Source organism: Alligator mississippiensis, chromosome 2, assembly GCF_030867095.1.
Source record: "Alligator mississippiensis isolate rAllMis1 chromosome 2, rAllMis1, whole genome shotgun sequence".
Taxonomy (NCBI): domain Eukaryota; kingdom Metazoa; phylum Chordata; order Crocodylia; family Alligatoridae; genus Alligator; species Alligator mississippiensis.
The window spans coordinates 114,232,103-114,242,731 of record NC_081825.1 but is presented as its reverse complement, the minus strand read 5'-3'; the positions used below and the strand labels follow the sequence as shown (position 1 = coordinate 114,242,731).

Sequence of the window (10,629 nt, the reverse complement as noted above, 5' to 3'; positions counted from 1 at the left end):
AGTGCGACTTCCAAGCCAGCTGGGAGGGGGGACAGTTGCACATGCGCAATACGGAGGAGGGAGACAATGCGCGTGCGCCGCGAGAAGGAGGGGCAGGGGCAGGGGCGGGGCGGGGCGGGGCGGGGCTTGAGGCGACCTTCAGCCTTTTTCCCGTCCCGTCCCGCGGGCGCGAGCGTGGTTGTTTTGCCCTACTTCAGTCTCATGTGTGCCGGTGGGGGCAGCGCCAGCGGTGAGGAGCCTGTGGGAGGGGAGGGGAGGGGCGGGGCTTTGTCCCCGGGGTCTGGCTGGGCGCGGGGGGACGCGGGAGATTCGCATAGCCCAGCCCAGCCCGGCGGGTACACGGGGGTCCGTGCGGGCAGCGCGAGGTTATCGCGGCTGAAGGTCCCTGCCTGCCTGGTACAGGCAGCTTCAGGCCGCCAAAGCGTGCAGGGGTGTGTGTGTGTGTGTGTGTGTGTGTGTGTGGGGGGGGGGAGGCGTGTGTATGTGTACGTGTGTGGGGGAGGGGATGTATGGGTGGATGGACATAGGTGTGGGGGTGCACGTGTGCCTGGGAATGTGTGTATGTGTGTCTAAGTGTATAGGTTTATATACCTGAAACTTATACACACACACATATATGCTGCATAAGTAGACAAGGTTCTTTGGGTAAATATGGTATCTTTTATTAGACCAACTCAATAGTTGGAAAAATTGTTCTTTGCAAGCTTTTGGGCACAAACACCTGTCTTCAGGCATATGCACATATATACATACACATACACATATATACAGTAGACCATAAATGTGTGTGAGTGTGTGTATATACTTATATATCTATAGATATATCTGTTTTAGTTAGTTTATAAAATGTAAACCTACCATGCCTTCTACTTTAATCTTCTCGTGGTTTATTGTGTAACGAGAGCCAGGTAAAACTAGAGGTGACTGAGGGAGGTACTTAAGCACATTAGTCTGTGCTCAGTCAGGAGGCAGGGTAGATTGGCCCCTTTATTGACCTGCTACATGGGAGAGATGCAGCCTAAGCCTTGATAAGCAGAGGGAGGAGGGTGTCACTTGCTCTGATGCTGAGGGGACTGCAGGGATTTTAATACAAGGGGCAGAGAAGGGGGGAGGAATAAGAAAGGGACTCAGCTGAGTAGAGGTAGAAAAACAAAGCAGTCAACCCCTGCGTTCCTCAGTGGGTTATTAAAACCTAATCCAGGTAATGGGATAAGAATCCTTAGTCTTAGTTTAGACCATGCTTAATACAGTCCAGTTCATGGATGACTTTTTGTTCTGTAGTTTCATGTTCAAGTTTTTCTAAAGTTTTTTTGTCTTAGAGCAACCACTCTGAGGTCAGCAATGTAATGTCTAGGGAGGTTAAAGTGTTGTGCCATAGGCTTGTGTGTGTCCTTTTGGTATGGACACTGTATCTGCATTCATTCGTCCTTTCACGTGGAAACTGTAAGGATGGAGAGTGGAAACCTTTATACGTGAAAATCTCTGAGGCTGGAGAGTCCCATCTGTTCAATGTAGACAGCAGAACGGCACTGTAAGCATGTGATGGCGTAGATTGGGGTGCGCAAAATACAGTCCACAGGCCATATCTGGCCTGTCAATTGATCCTATTCCAGCTGCTGGCAGAAATCTGAGGAAGGAGGGCTGTACCCCACACTGCTCTGTTCTGCAGCTGGGGTGGGCCACGCCTGGCTGTGCAGCATGCAGACTGCTTTACCCCCTGCCCATCTCCCCTCCCTCCTGCATCCATGCTCCTCTGCCTGGCTTCCAGTTGGCACTGTGGCTGTGCAGTCATGGCACTGCAGCCACCGACAGCCGGACTTGTATGTGATGGGGTGTGATGCAGCGCATACGAGTGTTGCAGCGCCACTAGGAGGTGAGTCCATGCGCCTAACTTTACTGGTGTGGCACAGTGGCAGCAGGTCATTATGGTGGTTAGTGGGATGGCTATTTGGTACACCGCATCATACCCTGCCCTAGCTTTTGCAGTGCTGGAACTATGAAGTGCTAGCAGGAAGCTGGAGGGTGGGTGAAGGTGGAGGAATCTGCATGCTGCCCTGTCCAGCTGTGGCTACAGCTGTGGCAGAGCAGAGCAGCGTGGGCACAGCGCTCCTTCCTCAGGCTCCCAGCAGTGGTCTGCAGGCCAGATAGTATCAATTGGCTGCACTCCTCCTTCCCTTGTTCTCCTTTCTCTCCCCCCTCCAGTCCTTAATAGTTTACAAAAGCTCATTAAGTGGCCCCCCAGCCCAAATAATTACTCAACCCTGGCTTAGATGATGTTGGTGGATGAGCAGGTGAATGAACCTTGAATGTTCATTCCCTGTTACTTGGTCCAGTGATGATGCAGTCTGTGGTGATGAGGGGGTACAGCTGGCATCTGGGTATGAAACTGTCAGAACCAAGTAGTTGTATGCCTATGGCACAGTGGAACATTCCTTTGGTTTGATCCATAGTGGGACATTCTGCTGTCAATCAGTCTGCATGCCTGTGCCATAGTGGAAAATTCCATTGGTTTGGTTTGATACATATGGCACAGGGAGAAAGTGGGTCACAGCAAAAAAGTAGGTCACAGTGGAAAATTCCGCTGGGCCAGAACTCAGTGACTATATGCTATGTCATGGAAAAGTACAGCTTTAGAAAAAGTTCCCGCCAACTTCATGCAAATACGCACACCACAATTAGCCGGTTCCAAATTATTCATATTTAGTGACTAGCGATTGGCTTGTTAGTCATATAAAAGGTAAATCAGTTTCTGCCCACAGTAGAGAACTCTGGATATTTCCGCATGTTAGAGAACTCTGTGTATTTCTCCACGTTGGAGCACTCCATATACATCTGGGAGAACTCAGAGAAGTCGGAGAACTCCGCATATACCTCAGAGTAGGGGAATTAAACCCGGCGAACTCCGCACATATCTCAAAGTGAACCTGATGGACTGATCACCCACCAGTGACTCCCCGTCACACGACCATCCTGATGTACCTCAACCCCGGTACCGCAGTAAGCCGATTAAGAAAACTTCGCCGGTTACTTCTCTCGCGTGTTTAAGAGAGTCTTTGTAACACGTTTGTAACTGCAACTAAGCCAGTCAACTCTGCCTGCGCCCATACATCCGTGGTGTAAGTAAACAATCTATCTGTTACCAATACACATCCATGCCTAATTCCGCTCCATCGGTCAAAAGTACCCGCCTGCCATTTCGGGCTACTGGCCACAGCCTGGCCTACCACTCGACCGCCACAGAAACAAGGTCTAGTTAGAATAGAAGTTGAGTAGTTTCCCTGAAGAGATGCTTTTTGAGGCTGAAAACCTGTCTGTAAGCCAGGACAGACTTGTCCACCATGTCGGCCTGGGGATGATTATCATTTTTTCAGGAGGGGTTGGAGGTCATTAATGACATTTTGTGTCCAAACTGGGGGCTCTGGGTGACAAAGGGATTCTGTTGTCTTTGTTTCAGGGTTGCCATCTGACCTTTTATATGGTGAGTGCTATGCAGATGTGTGTATATTATAGGAAATTTGGGTTGGAAGGGACCTCAGGAGGTCATCTAGTCCAACCCCCTGCTCAAAGCAGGACCATCCCCAACTAGATCATCCTAGCCAAGGCTTTGTCTACCGGGGTCTTAAAAACCTCCATGGATGGAGAGTCCACAACCTCTCTGAGTAATCTCTTCCCAGGTTTTGCTACGTAGCCTCCTAGTGAGAATTCTTCCTAATATCTAATCTAAACTTCCCTTGACTCCATTATTCATTGTTCTGTTATCTGCCACCACTGAGAACAGTCTAGCTCCACCTTTTTTGAACTACCCTTCAAGTAGTTGAAGGTTGCTATTAAATTCTCCCTCAGTCTTCTATTCTCTGGGCTAAATAAGCCCAGTTCCCTCAGCCTCTGCACAGAAGTCATGCTTCTGAACCCCCTTTCATTGCCCTCTACTGGACTCCCTTCAATTTGTCCACATTCTTTCTGTAGTGGGGAGCCCCAAACTTGGACATAGGACTCCAGGTGTGGCCTCAACGGTGCCAAATAGAGGAGAATAATCACTTCCCTTGATCCTCTGGCAGTGCTCCTACTAATGCACCCTGTATGCCATTAGCTGCCTTCGCAACAAGGGTACACTGTTGGCTCATATTCAGCTTATTCGTCTCTCTAACCTGCAAGTTATTTTCTGCAGAGTTGCTGCCCAGCCAGTTGGTCCCTAGCTTGTACTAGTGCATAGAATTCTTCTGTCTTAAGTGTAGGACTTTGCACTTGTCCTTGTTAAGGTTCTTGTCCATGAGGTTTCTTTTGGTCTAATCCTCCAATTCATTGAGATCTCTCTGAATCTTAGCCCTATCCTCCAGCATATATACTGCTTGAGGTCATCTGCAAACTTGCAGATAGTTGATGAAAATATTGAACAAAACTGGCCTCAGGACCAACTCCTGGGGTGCTCCACTTGATACTGGCTGCCAACCAGACTTCCGGCCACCGACTATTGCCCTCTGAGCCTGATGATCCAGCCGGTTTTCTCTTCACTTAACATTCTGTTCATCGAACCCGTGCATGCTTGCTTACTTGATAACTTGCTTGCAAGAATGCTGTGGGAGATTGTATCAAAAGCCTTGCTAAAGTCAAGACGCATCACACCGGTCACCCTGCATTCACAGAGTCAGTCATCTTATCTTAGAAAGCAGTCGGGTCGGCCAGGCACAACTTGCCCTTGGTGAATCCATGCTGACTGCTCCTAATCCCTTTTTTTCTCCTCCAAGTGTTTAGAAATAGATTCCTTGAGGACTTGCTCCGTGAGTTTTCCAGGAACTGAGGTGATGCTTACTGGCCTGTAGTTCCCTGGATCCTCCTCCTCTTTCTTAAAGATGGGCACTATACTTTCCCTTTTCTAATCATCCAGGACCTCTCTTAAACACCACAAGTTTTCAAAGATCATGGCTGCAATCATATTGGCAACTCCCTCAGCACCCTTCAGTGCATCCTGTCTGGCCCTATGGACTTGAACCCATCTAACTTTTCTAAGGTGTCCCTAACCTGTTCTTTCACCATGGAGAGCTGTTCACGTCCTCCCCAAACTGTGCTGCCTGGTATAGTAGTCTGGGAGCTGACCTTGTGTGTGAAGCCTGAGGTGAAAAAGGCATTGAGGCATTGACTTCAGCCTTGTCTACATCCTCTGTTACTAGGCTGACACCTCCCCACTCTCCTCCCTCCTCATTCAGTAAGGGGGACACACTTCCCTTGACCCTATTCTTGTTGCTAATGTACTGTTAGAAACCCTTCTTGTTACCCTTCACATCCCTTGCTAGCTGCAACTCCAGTTGTGCTTTGGCCATCCTGATTTCATTTCTATGTGCCTGAACAATACTCTTACACTCCTCCCTAGTTGTTTGTCTAAGTTACCACTTCTTATGAGCTTTCTTTTGGTGTTTTAGTTTACTGAAGAGTTCACATGTGCACATATAAAGAGTATATGCACCAGCAAAAATGTGCAGAATAGTATTAGTCTATATATGTGGATGATTCAAACTGAAAGATCTTTAAAAGAACCCTGCAATAGTTCATTATAACTTACCTTAAATGCCATTGCCTTTATAGGCATGTCCACACAAGCAAGCACATGCGCTTGCAGCAGCTCAAATAGAAGCTGTGCAAATTTAAGCCAGGGCTTTTTTTCCTCGGCGCACATGCTTAGACATGCACTTTTTGGAGCAAATTGTGCCACTTGGGGCAAAATAACCTTGCCTGGCTCTTCCTGAATCTGCAGCCAGGGGGAGCTAAAGCCCAGGGCCAGCACCTGTACTGACCCCATCAGTACAAAAAGCCACCCTGGCAAGTAGCTCAGGGCTGTTAGCTCTCAGGAGCTTCTGGGGCCCAGCCAGTTGGTACCTGGGGACACTACCCCTTGTGCCAGCTGGACTGCTGAAGCAGCCCTGACAGTTCCTTGCACCCTTTACCCACTGCAGCAGTCTGGCAGTGGGGGTTGCTGCCTGGCTGTGACCTGCTGCGCACCTGCCAGACCTGGATGGGACCTGCACAGCCAGTAGAGGGATCTTCCCCTCTGGGCCAGCTGCCAGTGGGCTGTGGCTGCAGAGTTGGCCTCTGTGTGGCACTACTGCCACATGTGCCTGCTGCCCGGCCATCTGGGCAGCTATTGCCCGGAAGATGTTCTGGGTGTGGTGGCCTGCTTTTAACTATCAAAGCATGTCCTCCTGGCCCCATTTGACCAGGAGGCCAGCCATAGCCAGCTGGGTCCAAGGTGCCAGCTCTCAGCAGGCATGGTCCTGCCACTGGCTTCCATAGCAGGAATTCTGGTGTTCCCTATTGGAAAACTGAAAAATCCCTGATTTAAAAAAAAAATCCCAAAGTCACTCTGTAAAATACCCCCAAATCCATGTTCTCCACAAGTAAAACAAAAGACCACTATAAAGAGAGGGAGAGAGAGTGAGACAGCAATCAGTTGGACAATGTTTTATTGATATATCTACAGTGTTAAAGCAATGTGAAAGCTGACCAGCATCTCTATCATAATAATAAAGGGAACTCTAAATACATGTTTCATGAATATATATTTTGTTGCCCCCAAACTGGCGCTATGGCCCCCCTAACAGGGGCTACCACCACCCCCTGCAAGGCCCACATATCCCACCCTAGTCCCCTGATTGCTGTCTCACCTGGCCCCATCCCCTGCCAGCTGCTGCAGCCCCCCAATGGCGACCTCACCCAGCCCCACCCCCACTTACACTGCTAGGCTCCTGTGGCTGCCCCGCCCCCAACCCCAGGCACCGTCACTTTAAAAACAAACCAACAAAAATGGAATTAAAAAAAAGCCTCTACTTATCTTAGTAGCAGGGGCTGTGGGGGCTCTGGGGCCTCCTGACTGATCCTCCCCCTCCCCCCGGGCAGCAGGGGGCAAGAGGGCCCAGGCTGGGGCTGTCCCTGTGCCTTGTGCTGTGCAGGTGGGGCCCCAGCGACCCTGATGGCAGCTGGACTGCCGGTAAATGCTGGGGTTTTTTTATTTGTTTGATTTTTTTTCTGTGGGGATGGTGGGGTAGGGGGCAGGGATTGGGGGCCTCCAGAGGGGGGCTGGGTAGGGATTCAGGGGGCTTGGGAGGCTGGGGGGGGGCAGGCAGAGGGGGGGAGCCAGATGTGGCAGGGATCAGGGGCCTTGGGGGTGGGGGGGCAGGTGGGAGATGGGGCTGGGTATGGGAGGGATCGGGGGGCTTGGGGGCAGGTGGGGGGCAGGGCTGGGGGAAGGGGCAGGCAGAGAGTCTCTGTGGAGGACCCAGTTGCCATTGCCTCAGGACATGGTCTGTGACTGTGCCCTGGCCCGCTTTTTTTAAACTCCGTTTGTTTGTTTGTTTTTAGACCCCTGGATAACACTTTTTTTTTTTTTTTTGTCAAAGGGGTTTGAGACGGGGCAAGGGGCATGTGCGTGATCGTCTGGACGTGCCCTATGAGTAGAAAATATTATTAAAGCTGTAATTTTTACATCCCCATAGTGTTTTGTAGTAGTGTCCTTTGTGAACATAGGCTTTCCCTTCACCAGCTCTGTTCAGAACATTTGACTGAATTAAATTTTTAAGTATTAGATAACTTCAGTCATTTTAAAATGCATGAGAAATATTTTAAAGCAGGGGTAGCCAATCTGTGGCATGGCAGACTAAGGAAAGGATGGGTACTGCAGTGGCAGATAAGTCAAGGACAGAAAGCAGAGCATCAAATTAGGCAGGGAGCAAAGGCAGAAAGAAGAGCTGGAGCTTTGGCAGGGAGCAGAAAATAGAGTATTAGATCAGGTATAGGGAGGGGGAAAGGGATTGGAGTGGTATTCAGGGAGGATGCCAGGCTAATTTGTGGCACACCTGCCAAAAAGGTTACACCTCCTCCCTCTTTGAAAATGTTGTTCTACTCTAAACGTTGCTTTTGATGAAGGTTTTTGTCAATCAGTTGTTCTTCATCAGTCACTTCTTCTGTCCTCTTTAAACTGGAAGTTTTTCTTCATATCTTAGAGTAAGCTCATGGGTTTTAAAACCAAAAGGGACCGTCATACAGGAGGTCAGACTCAACGATCATCATGCAGGCCAGAGAATCTCACCTGGTAATTTCTGCATCAAACCCAAAGTTCAGTTTGACGTGTAATATATCTTTAGCTAAAGTACTAGACTGCTAGTAATGGAGAATCTGCTACAACTTGAAGCAAGTTGTGCAGATGTCCAGCTACCTTTGCTCTTCAATCTTGTGTTTTATTTTCAGCAGAGATTTGGCTAGTTTCAGCTTCCATCTGTTGGTTCCATTATGTCCTTTTGTGCTTTCTTAGTATCAGCAATGTCTTCCTTACTTAGGTTTCAATTAGATCATAAATACCAATCCTTTATGATCACATTTGTTTTTATGATCAAATTGTAACCTATCCTTATTTAAGACCTGTTTATCTTTTCAGTGTCTTGCTGTATAGGTCATATTTTCCAGACTGAATCATTCCTGTTGCTCTCTTTCTTGAACTTTTCTAGTAAGAATCTTGTATTCCTACTGTCTACCTTTTGACTTCAAATAGTTAATGGGCATTGAGAGAGTTATATTCTTAATTTGTATTTAAACATGCTTCAGTTGTCCAGAAGATTGTTTTGGTGTGTCAACCTTCATCTGCTACTTGTTATACTTTTCAGTACCTTGCTTTCTCTCATTCTGCCCCATATAATTGAATGGAAGTCCCCCTCAACACAGCAAAACTTAATCTCATCATCTTTTCCATCATTCATTAAGAATCTTCTCTACAGGTTTCCCTTGCTTTTATGTGAGTTCTGTAAGTGCAAATTTTCTCTTATGAGATGACCCTTTTAATACCAAAATTCGTTATATGCGAGGTAAATTCTCTCTTATGCGACTGATGTGGTGGAAACCCATAGTCAGCTGCTTTGTGTGGTGCATTATGGGAGTGACATGCACCAAAATACAGTCTCCTGTGTGGATCTGTGCTCCTCGCTCATCGTCTGCGACATGCGTTTCTGTAGTTGCCATCCCCATTATGACAGTGCCGTGTGTTTGTGTGTACTGTCTGTAGTTGGCGAGTACCAAAATTGTCTTGTAAAAGTGGTAGAAATGAGTCTGGGGGTCAGTACAGTCAGCCTTGGAACGTATCCCTGTGTGTTACATTGTAAAGTGGGTTCCCTTTATGTGGGTTTGATTTGTGCGCCGTTTTCCAGGAACTCATGTACGGCATAAAGCAAGGGAAACCTGTATTGTGATGGTTACAGGAACCTTAACCAGTGGTAAGGTAGCTCATGTTCAAGGCTACTGCCCTTTATATTGGCCAATATTTCTTCACTGTTTCCATCCATTCCCCTGGCTGTCTGAATCCATGCATTTTGTTTCTTGTGTAAGTTGTTTGGCAGAGGCTATCACTTTATTCTGTGTTTGTACAGTGTTGTGCAGGGTAGATTTCTAGTTCATGACTAGTGTCCCAAACACTATGAACTAATAAAAGTAACATGGACCTACTGCCTTGTTTTAGTCCTCTTCTAATGTGTGTTATCACAATCAGATGGGTTCAGAGCAGTTCTACTGATTCACTGTAGCTAAATTTCACCAAATCTCAGCCTATTAAAAGATGAGCCTCTAGTGGTGACATCTAATTTACCAACTATGTTTCTTTTATGAAAATGTATTTGTGCAACTTGGTGGATATCCATGTTGCCTCACATTCCAGTCATAGAATTAGTGATAGCTTGTCATTTATGGTGTGAATCTCTTTTTTTTCTTCACTTGTAGCAAATCTGTTGGTATCTCTTCTTTCTCTGGATAAGGAGAAAATCTCCTGGATTCTGAATACATTTGTGTTGGTGAGCTAAAGTAGGTTCTTAGCCCAGGCGTAACGGAAAATTATTAATCTAAACTGTGTGTTGTTCTGATGGCTCTCCATGTACACCTTGCACTGACTTCTGCGATACCTGAAGTAAAATGAACAGATTTTGATCTTATAAAATAATATGTTTTGAAAGGTATTTGGGGTGGCGGTTAAAAAAAAAAAAGGTGTGAGGTGCAAGAGGTTTGGGTGAGTTAACCAAGCAGGATTCTGATCCAAACAAAATAATTTTAATGTTTGCTACTTCAGATTGTAGGAGCTAATGCTTCATAAAGCTGGAAAGCAGGAATTTGATTTTTTGTCTTTCCAGTTGTTTAAATATTTTTGCTCCTTCAATTTTATGGTGGAACTTTAAATTTGATGTTGGTTCTCTGGCGTAAGTATGCGTTTGTGTGCACATGGTGGGGTTTTTTTCAGTTTCAGGATTCTTATTATAGCAAGAGCATTAAATATTTTAGGTTTCTGTGCCTTGATTTGTAATTTAATATTTATATTTGCAGTCCTTGGATCACAACATAGTAAAAATGCAATATATTGTAATATGCTTATGAGTGCGTTTCAATTAATTTTTTTGTTTAAAAGAGCTTGCAGCTAGAGTGTGGATGGGGAAGTTGAGTTAGCTATACTTCAGTAAAGACCAGGTAAATAAAGGGACTACAACAGGGGCAGGCAATTATTTGGCTGCACGGGCCACAAAGACAGTTTTTGGGAACTGCCACCAACAGGTCAGCAGCCTCCCACCCCCTGCAACAGCCTGGAGCCTATGTGCCACTGTCAACAGTGCA

At 46.9% G+C, this 10,629-nt stretch overlaps 1 protein-coding gene across 3 annotated transcripts in view; it reads left to right on the top strand.

Annotated features, from left to right (window-relative positions):
- The first annotated feature begins 111 nt into the window (after positions 1-111).
- The window catches only part of ABHD18 (abhydrolase domain containing 18), a 47,245-nt gene continuing 36,727 nt past the window's right edge, over positions 112-10,629 (top strand). For 2 of the 3 annotated variants that reach the window (XM_059722075.1, XM_059722074.1), the window contains exon 1: positions 112-229. The gene's annotated coding sequence lies outside the window, so the exon portion shown is untranslated. The remainder of the gene's footprint in view (positions 230-10,629) is intronic. The other variant, XM_059722073.1, reaches the window with a different exon arrangement.